Source organism: Rattus norvegicus, chromosome 2, assembly GCF_036323735.1.
Source record: "Rattus norvegicus strain BN/NHsdMcwi chromosome 2, GRCr8, whole genome shotgun sequence".
NCBI lineage: Eukaryota > Metazoa > Chordata > Mammalia > Rodentia > Muridae > Rattus > Rattus norvegicus.
This window is the reverse complement of record NC_086020.1, coordinates 141741252-141764784: the sequence shown is the minus strand read 5'-3', so window position 1 is coordinate 141764784 and position 23533 is coordinate 141741252. Positions and strand designations below refer to the sequence as shown.

The 23533-nt window shown below is 44.0% G+C and overlaps 1 protein-coding gene and 1 long non-coding RNA gene across 11 annotated transcripts in view; both read right to left on the bottom strand.

Annotated features, from left to right (window-relative positions):
* Positions 1-23533, bottom strand: part of Dclk1 (doublecortin-like kinase 1) — a 293874-nt gene that overhangs the window by 96304 nt on the left and 174037 nt on the right. The gene's annotated exons all lie outside the window — the stretch shown is intronic.
* Positions 1463-23533, bottom strand: part of LOC134485917 (uncharacterized) — a 32463-nt gene continuing 10392 nt past the window's right edge. The window contains exon 2 of the long non-coding RNA XR_010064286.1: positions 1463-22507. This is a non-coding gene — a long non-coding RNA (uncharacterized LOC134485917). The remainder of the gene's footprint in view (positions 22508-23533) is intronic.

Sequence of the window (23533 nt, the reverse complement as noted above, 5' to 3'; positions counted from 1 at the left end):
GAAAAATCACACTGAATGTGTGGACTGTAGTGACCATACGTCCACAGGTGAGGCACGATGCCTTCTCTGCTTTGGAAATGTTTCTATGTCAGTCTTTGGGGTCAAAGTCACCATTCACCTGGTGGTCTACATGCCTCGTACTGATACTCACTTCACCGAGGTCCTGAGGATTTGGATAGATAGAAGTTAAAGGTCTCTCACTTCAGTCAAGAGCAACCTCTCAAGAAATGGGCAGGTTTAGAGAGTCAACACAGATGGCGAGGTATGGGAAGGGGTGGGGCATAGTCTTTGGCAGTGTTCCTGGTGGCAAGGGAGTCTCCACCTAGGCAGACTCTCCCTGTACTCAGAAACAGTTGGAAGGTAGGCTGAGGTGCTACGGAGGGTGCTGAGGGATAGAACTGGGTCCAGAATTGCACAGCAGTGTCACGGCTCGCCTGTGAGTACACAGGGTCAACATCGAGAGGTCACATGCACCTGCTGCAGCATCTTGACCAAGATGCACAATTGACCATCCCTGGTTGTCTAGACAACCCTGATGATGGGCTATATGCTGGGGAGCAAACACTCTTTAAATAAAGATTTTTATTACAAATTTGTCTCATTTTAAAACCAGTCAAAATAAAATCATTGCCGGGCAGAGGCCTCTCCGTGTATCTCATCTGCATCACGTCGTTCTGAGCTGTTGAGACGATTCGATTTTACCGTATCCATTACGAGCAGTGGATGCTTTGTGTCCTATCCTGATGGCAAAAAGCAAGATCCCTCTTCATTTGGCAAAGGGACAGAGCCTCCATCTGGAATAATACCCATCTCTGTTCCTATATGCAAAAGAATCAGGAAGCACATTTGGTTCTAGCAATTCTTATTTTAAAAAGTGAAGACGAGGAGAGAGAGAGAAAGTGAGCTGGCAACGCTACCTGCTAACTCTTTAAAAAGTTGCCCTGAGATGGTCATGTTCTCTGAGTTGGAGGAAGCCTCTGTGAATGTCAAGGTCATCAGGGGTTACTCGGTTGACCTTTGGTTTCAGGAACATTCTCCATAAATAGCTGGACATGGCGGTTCAGTTCTCTCAAGCTCTTCTGATGCCTAAAGGATTCACCAACTTCTGTCTCATGGATATTGAAGCCTGCCCACCCTCAGTCTGCCGCTTGCCTGTGTGGGTTAGCCGAACAGAGTGTTACCTGGATTACTGACGACTAGAGTTCACTTCTTACGGTAATAGAATGACTTTCATGCTTCACAGCAGCTTTGAAGGCAAATGAATGCTTCTTGCAAGAAGGGGCTGGCTATGTGTGTCCTCCCAGCTGCTTGCTCCAGAATGGACTGAGTCCCCGCCCATGTTTCTGCCCACCTGGCTTCTGAGTCCACACTTCAGAGAGACTCCATCACTGCTGCCTGCGATGGAAAAAACACTAACTCCCCAAGCTCCTTATGTAGCGTGTTTAAGATAAATACATCAAGATTGAGACAATTAAAAATAATAAATTTATTATTTAAAAGGTGGCGTCTGGAGCAAACTGGCCTGGAGGAAAAGGCATCAGTTTGGTGCTTTCACGGGAGAGTAAAAGAGCCAGGCAACTGAGATTTTTAAAAAGTATCTTCTAAAAATATAGACACGTGTGGCTGAAGCATCTAATGGAGCTGTACGGTTTTCAGAACAGCAGCCAAGCACTTCAGTTGGTGCCCACGTGCTGGCACTCCCCGAGACTTTCGGAGGCCCTGGTGACACATTATGTAACATCTGTGAGAGGCTGGGTGGCACTGGCATTTTCGACATTAACTTTGCGAGTCGCTACTCAGATCTAGTGTTTGGTAGCAGCAGTGACGCTCTTTTTCCAAATACTCTTCCCTCACAGTCAACGGAGAGAAGCGAATTTGTCTTGTGTAACAGTCCATGGTTGTGCTGTCTTGATGGGGGAGACAACCTGGCTCCAGGAGACAGCTTGGTAACTCAGGTTCTTACTCTTTTTTTCTATCTCTTCAAGTACTCTCATCTGCACAGTCCCTGTGGCTGGCTCATCTCCCGTGTCACAATTTCAGAACCACGGGAAAGGAGAGAAGAGAGGAAGGCCTCAAAACACCAAGAGAAGCTGTAACTCCTCCTACCACAGCTTCATATGGGATGCTGCCTTTTCTTCCTCCCATGTGGCAGTCACAGTGGAGACCTGCCAGTTGATAATTGTATCCTTGTCCTCTAACTCCTAGCTGTGATGACTTGTTAGCATTCTGTCTAAGCTCCACCCCACAGTTGCCTGGCAACAACCAGGTACGCCTGACCTATAAAAGGGGCTGCTTGACCCCTCTTCACTCTCTTGCTCTTGCTCCTGCTTCCTCTTGCTCTCTTGCCCCTTTGTCCCTTCTCTCCCCATCCCCCTCCCCACTTCTCTCCATGTGTGTGCTCATGGCTGGCCTCTACTCCTCTACTCCTCTCCTTCTCTTCTTCTTCTTCTTCTTCTTCTTCTTCTTCTTCTTCTTCTTCTTCTTCTTCTTCTTCTTCTTCTTCTTCTTCTTCCCTCTCTCTCTCTCTCTCTTTCTCTCTCTCTCTCTCTCTCTCTCTCTCTCACTCTCTCCCCTACTACCCTCTTAACTCCCCTCCCCTTGCCCTGAATAAACTTTATTCTATACTATACCTTTGTGTGGGTGGTCCCTTAGGGAGAAGGGATGTCTCTGCATGGGTCCACTGAGGCACCCCCTTTCCCCAGACCTCCATAGAACATATCCCCCTCTCTTTATCCTTTTAACACAACAATGAGCACAACTATCTCCAAATAGCCCATGGTAAAGGATCTGTCCCCTCTGGTTGGGACCCATTACTACTTGTGTCCATTAGGCAGCACTTTCTGGTGCAGCCCTAGGTTAGTTCTTCTTTGAAGGATTAATGAAAGCATTGACCATCACTTGCCTGGACCCGTCAGCAATGCCTTTCGTATTTCTTAGGCGTTTGTAGCAAGACAAGCTCATTCTAAGGCAAATTCTTTCAGTGCTCTGTTACTACCGGTGGACTGCATTGCCCATTGAGAGTCTGGAGGTGAGGGAGGTCCTAGAGGCACAGGGTAGAGAAACCTAATCTCTACCCTGCAGAGTGCAAGCCTGAGTTTTTTGCAGAAGTGACAGGAGGACAGCCCAGGACCAGCCACACGCTTAGGAAGGCAGTTAGATAGTGTATGTTATCTACAATCATCCTTTTGAGAATGAAGTCCCAAGCAGAGGTTCTGAGCCTTTGTCGCCGATTCCACGCAGGGGAAGTCTTCTCCTTACCCGCATGAAGTGGTCGTCTGTAAACTTAATCATTAAGCCTGACTTAGGGCACCCATTGGCTGCAAATGAAGTCAGGATCTCGTCTTCCTGAGTGTACAACTGTCATGCACCAGGTATCTCTGTGTTCTCCATGGGAACCCCATGTCCACCAACAATGAATATGATCCAAAAAGAAAACTTAAAAACAATCTGACTATCCTCTGCTATTCACAAAGAGTCTGTCACCTAGTCACTGACCCATGGAGCGTCCATCAGGTGTCATCTTTTTCATCCCTACACGCACTGCAGCTGCAGTTACTGAAACCAAAAAGTCCCCTGGGATGGCTGTGAGTTTATTTTTATAAAATATCCTGAGACTCTTCAGTGAGTGGTCAGGGTAACCCACAATGCTCCCCTGACCCCCAGCCTCCAAGGGGTACAGCTTGGACATCATTTGGCCCAAGTGTGATACCCTCTTAGTGTTTCAGAAGTCTGACCGTGTTGACATCGATTAGACATAGAGACAATAGCTGGATTATATAAAAACTTGCAGCTACCTGCCCAGGAGTGCTATCCTTCCCATGCTGACCAGCCAGGAAGGCAGCACACTAGAACCCAGAAGGGTAAAATGACAGACCATTGTCTCTAATCCTGCCCAGGGATTCAGCCAATGGCTTTCAAATCAACCAGCCCAAAGTGGCCAGGGTTTAAGGAGTAACTGACAGCTTCCTTTTCTTACTACCTCCAATTTAGGACTGACTATGGAATGTGCCCCTGACCACTTCCAGAGGATGCCCCACTTCTAGACAACCTGCCTGCAGCTTCCTGACACAGACACTTTCCGTGTCTCATACCTGAGCCTTTCCTTTCTCCCACTACAGAGCTTCCTGGTGCCCCTGCCTGACTCTGAGTCGCTGCCAAGGCACAGATGGTGGAGGCTCACGCTCTGCTGGAGTGAGCTCAGAATAAATCGCTTCTCTTTCTCTCCCTTAGTTGGTCCTCTCCTATTTCTACCACACACATGGCTGTCACACAGCCGTGACCAGAGCACTGGGTACCTAGGCCCAGGGATCTCCTGTTCTCACTCCTATCTCAAGTTCTTTTGGCCATGTTCACGTACCGTGTGCAGATCTGAACAGCATCCCTCTCCCTGTCAAGATCCTTAATTCACTTTTTGAAGCAATAACCCCTTTTCCAAATAAGGTAACATTTACAAATTGGGATCTTCCAGTGGCTTTTATTTTATCTGCCATCATATCCATGAAGTCACCTTGGTAAGTGTCATTTAAAGAATATTTGTTGGGCCTCATTCTCCTGTAGAATGACCTTCAAATAACCTCTGGGGAACCCACCTATCTCAGTGTACTGCCATTTCTGTTGGGTGTTTGATTTTAGTTTTTTAAGTGTGTTTAAAAAAAAGTGTTTCTAGGTGTCCCTATGCAAATAATATTCCCTCACTACTGTGAACCGCTCCTGTGTACTACTAAACTTAAATATATTCTACAAATATGTCTGCTATTTTAACTGCTGGGATGTGATTGGTGATTAGTTGACAAGGTACCTGCTTGCTTGGAACCAAGCGGGAAAAATGACCTGTAAACTGACAAAGGCGAAAACACATGCTGGCTTTTAAAGGGTTTTGCCAAGAGTTAAATGGATAGCAAATGGGTGGTCCTCTCCATTGGTGGTCAGAGAAGGTGTTTGGACAGACAGGAGTTGAAACTTTGGACACAGGAAGAAGCCAGCCACGAACAAGTGGGAAGGAAAGGGAAAGGTGGGAGGCAGTGTTGCCACAATAGGGAAGGAGTCATTTTAATAAGCAGAAGGCAACGTTATAGAGAAGAGGTTCAAATAAGGGAATGGATAGGAGCCACGCCATACCCTTAAAGGAATAATCTGGATGCTGTGAGACACCAAACATGGGTGACTGAGTAGGAAAGATGGAGGCCTGACCATGGGTAGAAGTAGTGGACGAGTGTAAGAGGTGAGCATGGGCTATTAAGGGGAGGATGGAGCCCAAGGAGGATAAGAAGGGACTGAGGGCACACAGGGCACCCTGGAGCACAACACTCTTAGCTCACGTGACTATGCTGGCGTGCCCTGCTGAGGGGCATGTGCAGCACAGTGGCTTCCTGTGCCCACATGCAAGAAAGACTCAGCATCTACCACAGCCATAGCCCTCTTGCAGGAGAAAGAAAAGCAGAGTATAATCCTTGAAAAAGCACAACTGTGCCTCTCTCCGAACCTCTTGCTTTAGAACCGTGGGAAGTGAGGCTTGAAATATTACAATTTAAACCACAAATGATCCCAGTGATGTGTAGCCATGGGGCAGGAAGCCTTTTTTTTTTTCTCTAGTACAAGGGTAAGAGGAGCGCAGAGGAAAACCCCAAGGCTCAGTATGAGACATAATTACGTAAGGCAGCTTTATAGACAAAACGAGCAAAGTCAAAGGAAATGAGTTAGCAGGATGAATCGGTCTTTAAAAACTGATACCTGTCCTACTTCAGGCCCTATCCCAACCCAAGTCAATCGTCTCTCTTCCTGACTGGGTTTGAGTTCAGACTTCTAAACAACTACCTGTCTTACTCATTGGCTGTCACCAGCTCTGAAGTGGGAAGGATCTGACAGTAGTAAGAAGCACACAGATACATTACTTAAGAGCCAAGAGCTGCAGTGGTAGAGCGCTTACCTAGGAAGTGCAAGGCCCTGGGTTCGGTCCCCAGCTCCGAAAAAAAGAAAAAAAAAAAAAAGAGCCAAGAGCTGGAAAGTGAAGAACCTCCCTCCTTGAGAAAAGGAAGTGAAGGAAGCTATCACCAAAAAGATCATAAAAAAAGGGTGGAAATCAAATTTAATACCTCTCTCCTTGTATGAAGCTCTCTGACACCTTGCTTTGACCACCCGTTTAGATAAGTCTACATTCTGGGTGTAGTGGCCTTGAACTCAGGCCAAAGTGGGTCAGGGATCTGGAGATCTGGAAGAGCTCTCTGGGGAGCATAGAGACATAATTGGATTCCCAAGCAGCACACAGTGACAGCACGTATAATCCTGAAGTGGTGGGCCATTCAGAAAGGGTAAGGCACTATTGCTGTTACCGTGTGCCCTCAGTGTGTTTATGGTGTGTCATATGTGGGTAGTGGTAAGACCTATTCTTTTATTTACACACTCCACGTTCTGTGCTGTCCATTAGCCAAAGCATTTGGGATTGGGATGCTGTCTGCTTCCTTGTTGCAGATATGGTTCATGGATTCACAGCTCCAGGATTCTCCTGGGATCTTGCTAAATCTTAGGTCCTATCTCAGACAGTTATAATATGTTTTTAAAAACCCACTATTACTAGCCCTTCACATTCACAATGAAGCTTGGTAAGAAATCATCTACACCTACAAAGAGAGGTCATTGGAACGGTAGACCCCAAATATCAGTGCAAATGATATGAAGGTGCTTGTGAAAAACCAAGGTACCAGCCAAACTGAGCATGAGTCTGGTACTCTAGGCACCATTTGAGAAGCTGCATCATCGATGGCAATAAACAAAAACTCACAGCTCTAGAAAAGACTGCATCTTATTTAAAGAGCAGGGTTTTACAACCTCACTTCACTCTTCTGATGACGTACTCCTGGGTTGTTTTGAACACTAAGCTTCCGAGCCCCTTCCCCAGGTATTGTCCTGATATTGTGGGTGTGGAAATTTATCTTTTATGTAATTCTATGGGGAGTTCAGATTATCAGAGAGGTTTAGGGGAAATTCCTTTTTAGGAGGTCCACATGCAAAGAGAATTCCACAGGTTAGTCAGGTAGGGTGCCACAAAAGGTCTGGTTCAGTTTCAAGAGAAAAAACAGGTTCTTGGTATTAGACAGAGCTTGTGGCTAAAGAAGTTTCTAGAAAAGACCTTACCCTCATCTCAATGCCCTGGGAAGTGGACACCGAACGTGATTAAAAACAAAGATATTCACCATGAAGGGTTCTATATTTGAAAAGAAGTCAGCCTGACCTTCCTGGGGGAAAGGACTTCCAATGGGGAGTATGGGGGTTAAGGGTCATAGTTTTCTTGCCTTGAGGTAAAACCAAGGTTTGGGAAGAAAATTCTTTAGGTAAAATCATCCTTGAGCCTACACCAACATCAAAAATTCAGTTGAGAGGCCAAGATGAAAATCCCAGCTACAAAGCCAGGAGTAAACATTCGGATTATTGAGAAGAAGAAAGCATCAGAATTGGCAAGAGATGACAAGGCTGTTACATCAATCAAAAAGGATCATGTGATGTGAAAATTGATGCAAATCTACTTAGCAAAATTTCATTTAACAGGCCAGTTAACCTACCTTTCTTTGCAAAGAAACTGGGGATATAAATGTGCATATTTGGCAGAAGACTAAAAATAAAAGAGGACTTAATTGGGCATCTCCTTAAACTTTATAGATTTTTAAAGATTTATATTTTAGTAATTTTATGCATGAGTCTGTGTCTGTGCATATGTATGTCACGTGTGTGTGTGTGTGTGTGTGTGTGTGTGTGTGTGTGTTGTGTGTCCATGAAAGCCAGAAGAGGGTGTGAGATCCTCCAGTGCTGGAATTAGAGGTAGATGTGTGTGGTGGGAAATGAACTAAGGTGCTGCAATGGGTTAGGTATTGCTCTAAGTAGGAGCAAGCTATAGAATTAATAATAATCTCTTAGGATGTTATTCTTAATAACATCCCCGCCAACAATAAAATCCAGAAAGGATTATTAGTGAAAGAGCCTCATGGCTAACACACAAATGAAGCCTCATTTCTGAAGGCATTCTGAGAGCAGGCCCAGGGTGATTCACCAAAGAAATGAATGCTGCAAATAAATGGGGCTCTGTGAGTCAGGCAGTATCATGGGCGTGGCTACTGTGTGAAGAAAGCAGCATGGAAAAACTCAGGGAGCAGGGATGAAAGAGAGTCTCCCTTTTTTCTGTAACTCAGTCTAGGAAGCAACAAGGTTGGTAGAGTCTCTAGATAGTTATGCAAATACTTCAGTTCCAGAGAGAGTGGCAAGCGAAGTTATTTCACCTAAAGCTTAAGTTGGATAAAAAGCACTGAAAAATCTCAGCAACCCAAAACAGAAACAAGGGTCTGGAGAGATGGCACAAGAGTACACACACACACACACACACACACACACACACACACACACACACACACACACACACTCACACCCTGAGAGAGAGAGTGAGGGAGACATAGAGGCAGTAAGAGAGAGAGACATAAAGACAGAGCAATCATTAGCACGACATACTGACTAGTGGTTTGCACGTGGACATTTCAGGGGTTCAAGTGCCACACAGGGAATGTGCTGAGGGGAGCAGGTTTAAGCTAGCTGCTGAAATGACTGAAGCGAGTGGACATAGGCATTTGAAGTGACTGTCTCCCTGCTTGGCTGGACTTGCTCATTGAAATCCCTCAGAGGGGACTTTGGGTACACAGTAAGCTCCTTAAACCAGTTTGCAACCAGGCAACATGGTCACCTCATCTTTGATGCTGACCATCTGGTTTGCTGGGTTTCTGGCTGGTGTTCTAGTGGCCCACAAACCTGCTTCTCAGCTCTGCCCTTGAGTCTAAGTCCCTTTCAAGGAGGCACTGACTTTACAAAGAGAAATGGTGAGAGAAAGAGGAATGCTAGAATTCTGCCTTGGGAGAGGCACATTCACTTTACAGAAGTGAGAGCATAGGCCAGCAAGATGGTTCAGGAGGTGCCTTCCACTAAGACTGATGACACCTGATCCTGGGGACTTACATGATGGAAAGAGAGAAGCAGTCTCCACAAGCTTTCATCTGTTCTCTACATGCCATGCATGTGTACACACACACACACACACACACACACACACACACACACACACACACACACAAGGGGGTGGGTAGGAGGGGGAGAATAAATGTAAAAAGAATGTTTTAAACATTATAATTGCTAATTTTCATTTTGTAAAAATGATGAAAACCAAGGACGGCAGTTACCGATGATCTCATGTATGTGGGGCTTGAGATATGATATATTTTTGTTTGTTTGTTTGTTTGATACTTTGATTGATACTTTGTTTGTTTGATTGATTGATACTTTGTTGGTTTGTTATTGAAACAGGATCTTATCATCAAGCCTCGACTGGCCTTAAACTTGCCAGTCTCCCTCCCAACCTGAGACAAGGTTATTTTTGAAAGTACAAAGCTATGCCTATAAAAACATGTTCAGAGGAAACTATGTCAGCACATTTGTGGAATTTAAATGTATACATGACAAAGTTCTGAAATAAAACAGACTTATAAATAATTTTCTTTTCTTACATTATATATTTAAGGGAGACACATTAAGAGCAGGCTAATTCTTGGGAATAATTCTTTGTGCATTTCTCAGAAAACAAGCATTTCCCATACAAACATTGCCTACCATGTACTGTATATTTTCCTGTTCCTCGTACTCAGCCCTCAGCCCACCTAAGGAGTCATATCCTTCACTGCTGGCTACTTAAAAAGATGGTTCGTTGTACTGTTTAATTTTAAAGAAGTCCCTCATAAGCCATTGATCTCTTTTCCCTCCTATTCTAGACGGCAGACATGAAATTACATCTCTGGGTACGTGTGATTAATCTTCAATCCAGAAGTGAAGAAAAGAAGAAAAGGTTAGAAACATCTAAAGCTTCTTTTTTATTAGGAGAAAGCAGGCTTTAGGTTGAAAACGTGATTTATCAGCTTTAAATCCACTTGAAGATCACCTTTACACTAGGGTCAAATGTGGCTTGGAATGAACTCCCTGTGCAGTACTTAGGCAGGTCCTGGGTTATAGCTTTTCAGGGCTAATAAATACTGTAGCCATGTGACGGCGGCAGCCATCTAAATGGCCGTACATAGGATTTGGGAGGGATTGTGGTCTTTCAGTGAAACAGTCTGGCTAGAGGGGAGACATTCGAGTTGACTTGTGGCCAGGCTGCTTGAAATCAAATGATATTCAATTTACGTTTGGCCTTCAGCCACCAAATAAATGAGTCATTACTGCAGTCTGCAAGGCTGTTGTCTCTGGCAAAATGATTCAGAGAATGGGTTCAGTAGATAACCTGTTTTGGGAGAAGACTTAACATCTTCAAATATTTGCTGAGTTAATTGCAGTCGTATGCAAATCCCAAGGTCAGACTGTATTCTTATAAGCAAATTTGGTCTTCTATTTCCAAAACAGAGAGTTCATGTTCTCAGTTTCAAAGGGAAATGTTGACTTTTCTTTCCAAAAACTATTGGGAGTGTATTGAAATATTTTTGTTTCCCTTTAAGAAATAAGAAGTAATCTTGTCTCATCCTGACACACTGCGTTTCTGACAACATCATTTAGGTCAAGAGAGATGTGGGATACTTGATGATAGCTTAGTTCAGCTAAGAACCCGTCTTAGGAAACTTTCATCTACATAGATTGAAAACATTTTAGGAGGATCTCCTGCTTTGGAGGGGATAGGACCTGTGAAGAGAGCTCCATGGTGGATTTGTTACTTTTGTGAAGAGCATCCATGATATTATAGGAGTTCGGATATGCAAAAAGTTAAGGGGATAAAATTATAGATAGCTAAGATAAAGATCGGGACCCAGGCAGTGCTGTGTTCCACAGTATCTCCTGTGTCTTTCCTGGGGTCCAAACCTTAGATGCAACTCCTTAATTTTTTTTTTTAATAAACCTCTCCAACTACTATGATTTCTGCTTTCTCCCAAATCTCCTTCGATTCACAGAGGGAAATAAAATGAAAATGTACCAGTAGACTGCTATAGATTACGAAGCGATATTTAATGCCATGCAATCTTTGATAATGACAAAGGAAAGCTATAAAGCAGACAGTACGCACGCGCAGAGCATACAGGGGCACATGCGCAGAGCAGACACTGCACATGCGCACAGCACAGCTGAAGGGTGTTGGGCATAGGCTTTTCCCCAACCCCATGGATAAATTTGACTTTAGGTTTATACTTCATTCATTTCCAACACTCTATAATGTACAATGGTTGCTTTTTAAAATGAGAAAATAGTGTTAAATTTTTAAATTATTGTTTTTAAGTCTCAACTAAGTATCTTACAAGAAAAGAGTAAAACCTGCATTTCCCTAACTTCTCCAACTCTCAGCTCAGCAACCTCTGGGAAGCAAGGGATTGCAGTTTCTCAGGTAGCTTGTCATAAGTGGCAACGTGCAAAGTATTCATTCAGGTTCCCCACTTGTCAGTACATTCTGGACCACTTACCACACTGGCTCGTTTAAATTGACCTAATGTGTATTGGTGACAATATATTTTCTTAAGTATTTATTTCATAATCTGTTTAGCCAAACTGAAGTTTTTACATGTTTTCTCTACATGTTCTGAGATTATAAGGAAAACACAGTAAGCCCCATAGTGTATTTCAGTACACTTGCGCACACAATTACTACAGACAAGATTGCTGAATAAGTGATGTGGGGCTTGTGTGCCTTTAATGTGTTCAGGGACTGACGGGTCTGGCACTGTTAATCTCACCAGGCTTGCACCAGGATGAGGATCCCCATGGTTTCAAAACACTTCCTCTTACCTTTCAAGAAGAGATGGGAGCTTACTGTTGTGTCTGTTCCTATTTCTTTCCTACAAGGTGAATTTAAAACTCCCCTCCCCCGCATATTCCACCAGTCATCTGCATTTTCTCTTCTGTACCCTGTCCCTTAATATCGCACAGCCATGTCCTAGTATTGTTCTTTTCTCTTTTCACTAGTTAATCGTTTGTATATTAGAATATTCAACCTTTTATAGGACGGATTCCTTAATGTTTATTCCGGGGCCCTCAAGTTTTAACGTTTTGTAGTGTTTTCCTATAGACGTAATGGTTTTGGCTAACCTTTCCTTTCAAAGGCCCCGGAAACGAATTGTTGTAAGGATACCATCTCGCGTGGCATTTGAACAAAGGACACGGAGCATTTTCAGGACTTGTTCCCAGTATGTGAGTGCCATTCCAAATGGTCCCAGAAACGGTCAGTCATGTGCGCTACTCCAGAGGTCGCTGCTGTAGAGTGGCCTCAAGGAAGTAACACATGACTCTAACTTTTATATACACCTATAGAAAGAGCAGAAATGTTGACACAGAGTCAGGCTGGATTATTATAGTGAAGACATTTACTTTTTCAAGGTGTCTTCTTGTGAGAATAAGTCAGAGGGTTTTTTTTTTTTTAATCTCCAATTCTAGCTACTTGTATTGCAAATGACTCTAGTATAAATTTGTGCTTTAAAATAAAAGGTTTGCCTCATTTGTTTGTTTGTTTGAATCAAAATGACTGTTGGCACGCCGCCAGCAGGTGTGGGGTTTATTTCTTGGCTGAGGAAGAGGTTGTGAGGTGATCACAGTAATGGATGCGCTGTCCCCTGACTGAATCAATAACCACCAAGGTCTTCACTTTCTGTGAAATATGTAGCATGGATCATCTCTCGGGAAAGCCACTGTAAATAAATTGTGGTGCCTGAAAAATAAAAGTCTGTGCATTTTGCTCTGTGCCTGTGCTATCCCAGGAGCCTTCAGCCTCAGGCAGGAAACAGCTCTCTTGAGAAACAGCTCTGCAGAGGACTCACCCTGGAGACAGCCTTTATCTGTCATTCTCCGCTGCCATTCCCTCTCTTAAAATTCATCCATTCTCTTGGCTGGGTATAGGACAAGACTGATGGAGGTATATTTTTCAATCTCTCCTTTTATATGATTGCTGCTCTTGAGCCTGGAGATCTTAAGATTTTACTCTATGGCCTCTAACAGCTACACTGTGGGATTCGACCCAAGGTCTTGAAGGAGTCAGGGACTACATGGTGACTGGCATCAGCTGTGTGTCATGGTGAGAGATTCTTGCCTTCTTCTCAGTCTGCCCTCACATCCCCAAAGAACATGTGACAGGCTGTGTTATGTAACCACCATTTCTAAGAACAGTTTCTCTTCTCTCCTAATTGCCTGAACCAATTATTCATTGGTAGTGTTTTCTACATTTTTATCCTTTGAGATCTTCCATTAACATGTAAGGCTATAGGTGTTCCTGAATTGTTTCTATATTAGTCACTACGTCTCCAACTCCCAGAGTATGTGTCAAAGTCAAGGTAACCCACCATTTTCTTGCTGCAGATCTGAAATGAGTCACTAATGAACAAACGTCTTTGCAGTTAATTTAATTTAGTGGAACTATCCTTCACACACACACACAATTGGGGTAACACTGTTCAAGGTTTTTGATCCATTAAACTCATCCTGAGTTGTTTCTGTGTTTTAGACTCTGGGCTATGTGAGTCAGATAAAAGTTTAAATTCAAAAGGCAAAGATCAGACAATTAGACAAATGTTCTAGACTATTCTGCAGGGCCCTGCGGGGGATCCTGGATATATTAGCTTTAGAGAGTTTACCTTCACAAGATTTTCATGTACTCATGGGATTTTCCATGGTCACTGGGCAGCTAACTTGCATGCAACCACTGGCAGTACCTGCTTCAATCCTGTCTTACTGCCCTGCTCCATGCAGGAGACTGGCTGCAACCCCTCTCACAGGACAGCCTCAGCCACTCCACCTGGTTGTCTCCAGGTGTGACCAAGACTATAAACAGACTTGCATAATTCAAGGACATTTTCTAGGCTGGAAAGAAGAATCACACGGTTTGGAGTTTCCCGGAAAGGAAAGAGGTATAGAAATAGAAAAGAAATATGTTAAACCATGGAATAAAACAGATCTCCCTGTATGGTAAAGTGTCAATACCCAGTCTATTTCCAGAAGTGTAATGGCAGATACATACTTCACACAGGAAACTGTATCTGAATGTGGAAGGAAGAACCCAGGACTATTTACCCCGTGTGGTGGTTTAAATATGCTTGACCCAGGGAGTGGCATTATTAGGAGGTGTGGCCTTGTTGGACTTAGTGTGGCCTTGTTGGAAGAAGTATGTCACATTTGGGGTGGGCTTTGAGATCCTCGCCCAAGCTGTCTAGAAGTCAGTCTGCTCCTGGCTGCCTTCCAATCAAGACGTAGAGCTCTCAGTTCCTCCAGCACCATGCCTGCCTAGACACTGACATGCTTCCAACTATAATGATAATGGACTGAACCTCAGAACCAGCCTCAATTAAATGTTGTCCTTTATAAGAGTTGCCTTGGTCATGGTGTCTGTTCACAGTAATAGAAACCCCAATTAAGATACTCCATGAGTGTGAATGAAGAAATGAGAAATGGCAGTAGTTTCTGGACTTAAGGAGGCACAGGTGAAGAAAAAGGAGGAAGTGTGTGTGTTGGGGGGTGATATGGGGGTGGAAACAGATCTCCCAGAATGATGTGAAGTTTCCCTGCTGTTTGCCCACAAACCCTATTCCAATCCCGTTCCATATACTCGACAAACATTTCCTGAGCAGCTATTATTTTCCAGACACTACATGTTACTACCTGCTCTCTAGCTTTAAAAACGAAAGCCAGATGGAAAATGATTTCAGCAAGATCATCAATATCTAACATTCCTATATGTCTGTGTCAGGTCCTGTGCCAGTTCTTTTACATACAGAATTTTATTTTGTGTTCTCAGTAGACCCCAATGTGACTCTATTTTAAAGATGAAGAAGTCAAGATGATGTCTGACTTGGGACCACAGAGCTTCCTGGAGCCTGAGATAGACTAGAAGTGTATTTTGCTGCCAGAACTTGAGTAGAATTGGGTGGGCTGCCCTGGGGAGGGGCTTTGCAACAGAAAGGAGGGAATTACTCCAGCCTGGCTGTGGAAGAAATGCTAGAATGTTCTAAGCATATGATCCTACAACACTTTCCCCTACTGGAGCTACATCCAGGAGTAGGCACAGGGCCACAGAAATACTCAGTGTTCCCAGAAGACTCAGAGGGAGGGCAGAAGGAAGGACATGCAAAGCCCTGAGCATATACATCCTAAGTTTTGTCCCTCCCTCCTTCCCTCCCTTCCTTCTTCCCTGGCCTGCACATAGATGGATGAACTCCAGGAGTAGATAGGACCAAGAAGGTGAGCAAGGACTTAGATTTCACCAAGTTTTGTCTCAAAACTCTTAGAGTGGCCATCATTTTCAAACACTTGGGTGTAACGAGGATTAGTAGAAAGAGTGACTCCTAACTGGAGCACATTTGCAGTCCATACTTAAGTGGTCTTAAATGCCTATCTTTTCTTAAAGGAATGAAATGAAATCTCAGATGAAAATTCCTCAGATTGATTTTTAAAGTACATTTTGATCATTCAGCAGCATCCTTAATACCCATTTATAAAAGCAAACAAGGAGAGGCCAATCGTGGTTAGGAGTTTACACTGTTCTCTTGGCCAACTCTTAGTGTGAGATCAGTTCCGTTTAAGAAACAGTGTTTTCTTTTTTATTAAAATAATCGTCCTTGTATCCTATGTGCTTGGGGGCTTTGCTTGCAACTATGTCTATGCATCAATGCATGCAGTGCCCACAGAAGCAAAAAGAGGCCATCAGACCCCTTAGGGCTGGAGTTATAGCTGGTTGTGAGCCATCATGTGGGTGCTGGGAATTGAGCCTGGGTCCTCTCCAAAAGCAGCCAGAGTTCTTATCCTCTGAGTCACCTGCCTAACCTCAGGAACCACATTTTCTAAGTTGAATCTATTTCAAAGTACAATGGACTTTCCATGGAGCCTACACATACAGGATTCTTAAGGCTCTTGGTCTGAATAATTTGTATTCTTTAGTTGATAATGAGCTGCTTAGTCAGGTCCCTGTTCTTGTGAGCTATGGTAAGCCAAGAGTTATTTTGTGATAAGATCTTAAAGAGGAACAAAGGATCAATTCATGTGAAAGTGTAAGTTCCAGTGATCTTTATAGTTCAGTATATATCCTGAATTTAAATCCCAAAGCAAGCAAGCAAACAAAAACACACCAGGAATTGCCCATAGGAAATAAACTTGAAGGTAGGACGCCCTTTCATAATTATCATTAATTAGCAAAAGTAAAATACATCAATTTTAATGGGAAAAAAGAAAAGGATTATGTCTGCTCTCACAAATACAAAGTTTAAAAAAATCTACAAGTACCACACTGATGTTCCCATGAATTCTTTTTTCTAATTGGTATAAACGTAAAATTCTCATCAACAAAATTTGCTCTGTGCTTCCCTAAACTTTCTTAGAAGACTTTAAGGTGAATGATTTACCTTGACTTCAAATAAAATGTCAAGTTCACGAACACACCCACACCAACCAGGGGAAAGCATATTTAAAATATTTATTTCCAAACAAAGTAGATAAAATGTGCACCCAGAACACACAGATTTCGGAAATTTTGATTAGACTGCTCACAGTAGTAACAGAGCAGGCAAAACCTTTAAAAGGTGCCATTACAACTCGGTAAGTAGAACAAAGCCAACTGCAGATGACCTATTTTCATTGAAAGTAAAAAAGAGGGATGGGTGTTCTTGTTGAGAAACCTGGCAAGGCTCGGCAGTGCTTCTCTCTCCCATCTCCCATGTTCTCAGCACCAGCACGTTAAGATGGAGAACATATGGTTCTTACTTTAGATGAACCTTTAGATGTGTGGGAAGGATGAATGCATCCTTGGATCGTTTCAGCACTGTGGTTGGTGTGCTGAGATAAAAGACAAGAGGTGTGTGTAGGCCCCTCTGGAAGCTGAAGCCAGAAACACCTCACTCATCTATCTGGGTGTAGATGAGTCAGGGGAGGCCAATGGAGCAAGTTACAGTAACAGGCAAAACTCAAACCCCATGTTTTGATATGGTTCTGAAATGCCTTACAAATGCTGGCGGGTGAAGGCTTGGTGCCCATTGTGGACTGTATACTGAAACAGAGCCTCCGGGAGGTGACTGAATGATGGAGGCACCGATGACGTCACAAACTAGTTAGTTACTGACAGATGGGGTCTTGATGGCTTATAGGGAGGTGATGGAAACTTGAGGAAGAGGGCGTATGCTTTTAGGTGTATGTTCCTCTTGTCTGCTCTCTCTCTCTCTCTCTCTCTCTCTCTCTCTCTCTCTCTCCTCTCTTTTCTGGTCACTTTGAGATGAACAGCATTACTCCATTACATGCCCACAATGATCGTCATCACTACAACTCAGAAATGACAAAGTCAAATGACCATGGACTGAAATGTGACCTAAATAAACCTTCATCCTTGAGTTGACTTTTCTCAGGCATAGCAGTGGAAATCTGAGCAACACAGACTACGTCCTGATAAACTGAGAAAAGGAAAAGGATGCTAGACTGTAGAGCAGCATAGTCAAGGGAGGGAAGGGGAGAAGGCAGCCCAGTATAGAGCCTTGTCCTGTCAGGTGAAGATGGAGAGCCAGGGGGCACAGGATCTTTGAAACTCTCTAGAGTGGACAAGGGAATCTACCGAAAAGTTTTGAAGAATGAGAAAAATGACAACAGAGCTACATGTTAGAGAAAACACTTGGCAGCACTTTGAAGGGTCGACTGAGGTGCAAGGCCAGGCAGGAATGCAGCCAGGGGTTGATCGTCATGTGATAAGAAATGAAAAGTGCTTTGATCCAATAAATCTAGTAAGCGAGGAGGATGCGGCTCCAGATAGGACATGCTAGCTAAAGATGGCATTTCACTGGCTCCATGAAGACTGAAGGATGTACCCACCAGTATGCAGAATGACAGACCGCACTGCTTTGGCTGTGACAAGCAGTCACAGTGAGTCACACCCCATAGCTCTTTCCTTATCAAAGGTCATTGAATCGATCACGGACAGAATAAGAAATAGGCACTCTGACAATGCAGCATGTCAATCGACTTCTGTCCTCAGCTGAACAGATTTCATTGGTGGTGATGGTGGTAAGGAAACGTCGGAGTCTCCAGAAACCTAAGCCGTCCACTCACAAAAACAAAAATAGAGAAGAGTCGTGAGCGTTACTCAGTGAATGCCATAGGAAGTTCCACATCGAGTCCTGGAAGGTATAGCTAGATGCATTGTGGGTAGCCGGCATATTCTTAAAGGATCCGATCAGTGTTTCTTACATACTCTCATTTCCGTCTTAGTACCTAGACGAGGGCACAGGATGTGTGTGCGTGCGGGCATGTGCTATTGATTATGTGTCTCTTTAGATTTTTCCTGGTTTCCTTCAGCGCTGTTCACAAAGGTCTACTTTGAACTCACACTTAAAGTCTATGCAAGCTTAAGCACCTCCCTATTACACCTACCAGAGGAGCTTGTGGGACTATGAAATACCTATAAATCTCCTATCCTGGAAAATTGGGCTGCAATGGGAATTCTTGTCAAGGTCCACTAAACTGGTTGTGGCCAAGTCTTCCAGGAAAGCCTGCGGGAGACAAATGAGGTATGTTTCTCATTGTTACATATCCTTGGGAGGAAATTTACTTACATCTTTCTGGTAAGTTTATAAAGAAACATCTGGAAGCCTTGCTCTTTAGACTAAGAGCAAACATGAGCAGAAGACTATAAAGATTGTGTCTACAAATAATTAGAATTGAACCAGAAGAGAGGAATCTGAAGGCTCCAAGGGAAGAAAAGGCAAGGGCTTGGAATTCTAATCACCTCGATTTGACTACAACACGCTCTACACAAATTATGATACTGTATCCAATGAAGAGGCACACAATGTGTTAATTTTAAAAAGTTAAAAGAAATTAGGCTATGGCCAGCCATACTATCCCTTTTAAAGCTTCGTCTGTGTTATTTTTAATTCTGTATATGAATATGGTCTTACGTCTGTTGAGTGTAGGTGTCCATGGAGGCCAGGGGCACTGGGTAACTCTGGAATTACAGATGGCTGTGGGCCACCGGATGTGGAAAGTGAGACTAGCCTTTGAGTACTTAGTTTTGTGAAAAATAATTACACACACACACACACACACACACACACACACACACACACACAGAGAGAGAGAGAGAGAGAGAGAGAGAGAGAGAGAGAGAGAGAGAGAGAGAGACCACATGTGTGTACTGGCAGAGACCAGAGGAGAATATTGTTTCTACTTCTCTCCATTGAGACAAGGCCTTTCACCAGACATGGCGGCACTGGTGTTTTGGCCAGGCTCCCAGTCCAGTGAACTTCTGGGGACCACTCACGACTGTCCCTCAGTGCTGGCGTCACAGCGCATGCATCCTTGCCTAACTTTTACACGGGTATTAGAGCTTAAGCTCGGTCCTTAGGCTACTTCAACCAATGCTCTTACCCTTCAAGCCATCTCCCCAGGCCCAGCGTCGTTTTCTCAAGCTTATGTTTTTTTAATTCCTTAAATTACAGGTGGAAAATGATGTTCTGCTTACAGGGGAGTGGGACACCCTGACAGGGACTGTGTCTCTGGACGCTAGCGTGTGCCCTCCCTTTCCTAAAACAACAGTGAGAGTTTTAACTCTGAATATCCAAATGATGATGAAAACGGAAGGCACTGGTATTATCTGATCTCTTTTGTTTTACTGTTGTTCCTCTAAGACCCAGGATCCTGAGAGAGGAAGCTGAATGAAGGGTGTTTTAGTATAAGTGCGTGTGAACAGGGAAGTTGAGAGAAAAGGGGGAAATAAGGAAAGCAGGAGAGAGGAAACAGAGAAGGGTATACAGTACTCTCCAAGGGACACTGTCAAACTGATGCTGACTGCGGGCGCTGGAAAACTCCCCGAACAAGCAGGGAGGTGGGGGTTGGGGAGTGGGGCGCTGAGAAAAGTTTAATTCCAAGGTGCAGAAGGAACGCTAACTCAATTTCTCAGCACTGCTTAGCATATGCCTGCTTAACATGCGGTGCAGTGATGAATATGCAAATCATCCGGAGAGTGTCAGATGAGCACATTGTTCTTTAAATTTTTATATTATGTGTGTGGGTGTTTTCACCTGCAAATGTCTGCAGTGTGTCTGGTGCCCCCCAGAGGCCGGAGAGGGCATTGCAAAATGAGCGAAAGCCATGGGGGTGCTGGGAATCAAGGGTAGGTGCTGTGGAAAAGCGGTTGGTGGTTTTTAACTTTTGATCCTTCTCTCTGGCCTCCCTAAGCACATCCACTCCACTAATAAAACTGCACTCCACTCACTACAGCAGGTCCTCCCAACTTAGCATCCCTCTACTCCGCTGTCCACTGTGACAAAGGAAGGAAGATAGAATGACTATTTAAAGGAAAAATACATTTTGAAAAAATGGAATACATACATACGTGCTTGTTGGTCTGTATTATAAGCTGTTTGCAAATTAAATTTACCTTAGATGCACTGACAGCTTGGGGAACGGGGCATACTAGCAAACTTCATTATCAAATTCTCAAAGAACAGACAGCTAGAAAATTGTATAATTATATTTCTGAAGAATGTGTGGCAGGTGTTGATTAGAAATATAAGTAAAATATTTTAAAAAATGATTTCAGCTTTCTCTAAAATCACACCTATTTGGTAATGAGTAGAGTCAAAAGCCTTTCTGCTTTTCTTTTTTATTATCATGTAATACCTTGGGGAAAATATGTCACAGGAATTAAAATGTAGTGAAGAAACAGATGTAAGAAAGGGAGGACCACTGACTACACAGGGCAGAAATATCCCAGGCACGGAGATGAGCTCAGAGGCCAAAGCTACTCCTGTAGCTTAAAGAAGGGTTGGCTTTAGGGAAATACACATGGAAACTCTTTCTCAGGTTCTGTGACTTAGCCACATGCAGGCTTACCCTGCGTTTTGACAAGGTTCTCAGCTTTAGGCTGCTGATATTTGGAACTGGATTACTCTTTGTTGTGTGTGTTGGGGGATATTCACCAAAGGGTATTCCCCAGTTTCTCGCCCTCTGTCCTCAATGCCAGTGCCAGCAACATCAAACAAAACTGTTTGCCTGGGTGTGCAAACCCTCAGATTCCCCTGTTGGAACCAACTGCATTGTAGAGCACGGGAATAAAAATCCATGTATTGTCCTTGGAATACAAGCCCAGGTGACTATTTTAGACACATGGAACATTTTCTTTGACAGGAATTATTAGGCCCCAGAAAGTTATATTCTGCAAAATGAAGGCTGACTTATAAAAGAAAAGTGGGTATTGAAATTGTGAGAAACAAGGAGGGCATGTTTTCTTATTGTTTGCAAAATTAAGAACGTGGGATATAATTTTGCAAATAGCTGGGTATAAAAGTACATTTCTATCTATGATATGGTCAAAACAGAGAGATAAAAGCTGATAGAACAGAGAAGACCCAAGCAGGGAAAGACTGAGGAGGCAAAACAGCAGAGAGGAGAACCTGAGTCACAGGGAGCAGAAGTACAGAAGCCTGAGGGAGAAGTGAGGTGTCTAGACTCCTCTGTGCTTGTGCCACAGACTCTGGACACAGCCTCCTCGACTCTGGAACCCATACACCTAGACCAGATGCCCACCTCGTCTCTCCAGGGAGACCTGGAGATAAAGACTGGAAACAGGCAAGGGAGACTGAGGTGACTGCCACATTGGGTTTTGCCATGCGGTAAAGCACAGAAAAGAAACTACGCTTTACCGTGAGGGACCCCTCCCCTGCGTGTGGATGGAGGATACAGTGGGCAGCTAACTTTCTGAGATGAAGTGACCCCCTTTAAGACCTCCTCTCTCACTTGCTTTCCACTCTCTGTGAGGAATGTGGTGATGCACTCCAGCTGCCTCAGACCCCAACCAGGGAGGCTAGCACACCAGGAGGGAAACCTCTAAAACAGCGACTCTCATCCTAGTGCTGTGACCCTTTAATACAGTTCTTCATGTTGTGGTGACCCCAGCCATACATTTATTTCATTGCTATTTCACAGCTGTTAATTTTGCTGCTGTTATGAACTGTAATGTTCAAATGATATGCCAGATATCTGGTATGTGACCACTGTGAAAGGGCCATTCGACCTCCAGCGAGATTGCAACCCCAGGTTAAGAACCAGTGCTCTAAAGTCACGAGCAATAGGCTGAAGCAATGGCTCAGTGGAGAAGGGTACTGGCTGCTCCGCCAGAGGACCCGGGTTCAGTTCTCAGGTGACCCATATGATAACCTCCTGTTCCAGGGGCTTCTTCTGGCCTGCATAGGTGCTGCATACACACGATGCACATACATACATGCAAGCAAGCGCCAGACTATATAACATACATAAATCTAAAAAAAAAAAGGTCAAAAGTCATAAGCCAGAGTAAAATTTGTCTTTATGAGCTGAATGTCTTCGGTATTTGTTACAGCGACAGAAAGCTAACTGACATTGCTAGTCGATGCAGGCTCCAAGGGGCCACTCGGAATCATCGTCCCTCTTCTCTGGCAGCGTCTCTGCCTCCTCTCAGATGGTCGGGAGGGAGAAAGCAATGGCATGCAGATAGCAGCAGTGACATTCTCGTCTGTGGGGTATGTTAGAAGCAAGGGAAGGGTTACCCCTGAGCCTGCAGGGCTCTGTGGCTCAGTCAAACCCTAGACATGGGTCGGGGTTTCTGCCACCACACCTGCAGGGGTTGCTCAGAGAGAGGCCGGGGAAGGGACTCCTGACACTTTTAGCCCCATGAATAGTTACAGCCGTGACTCTAAAGGCGTGTGCGTGTCCAAAAGTCGCTGTCCAAACACTTGCAGGAGAGAGGAGCAGGGCCGGTCTAAAGCCCTGATCTGAAATGTGTGACTGAGCATTGCCTTGCACTGCAACACAATACTTTGTGATTAAAATGAGAGCCGAATACTGACCGTCGAAGTCACCACATTCCTGGTTTCATCTCAATGTGCACAGGGCAGTGGGGGGAGGGGGCCCTACTCAGTGATTCCTCTGTGAGACCCACAGCAATTTCTTCATCATTTCACAAAATATTAACCCTTTAATGTCTAATCAACAAAAGATGTTTTGAGCTGCCTTTACTGTGAGATCAACAATGTGGCCTCTTACCACATCTAAGATCTCCCTTTAATCCCGTCAAGTCAGGCACATGTGGTAAATTTAACAGAACACCACTGGCTATGTCACTAAAGACTGGGAGGCGGGGTTGCTGAATACAGGAACTGCGTAGGAAACTTGCCCAGGAATATTCTAGTCTCAAAACCATTGCCGTCTCTATTATTTGGCATTTAATATGTTCCTTCTCGGCCCTTAAAAAACCCTCGACTTCATTTCCTCCTATTTCATCCATCCACTTCATGAATGTCTAAGTTAATCGTAAGGGGCCATTTTATTGCCATATGGCTCATGTCAGTCAAACAGTCTTTAATGTTTCCTAAGTGACAGGATATTGTATTGAATGCAGTCAGACTGATTTCAACCTAAAATGCTGAAAGGGTACACAGACCAAATCCAACACACACACACACACACACACACACACACACACACACACACACTCCCCACACACAACACGTATGCCATATACATAACCACATATTACCCT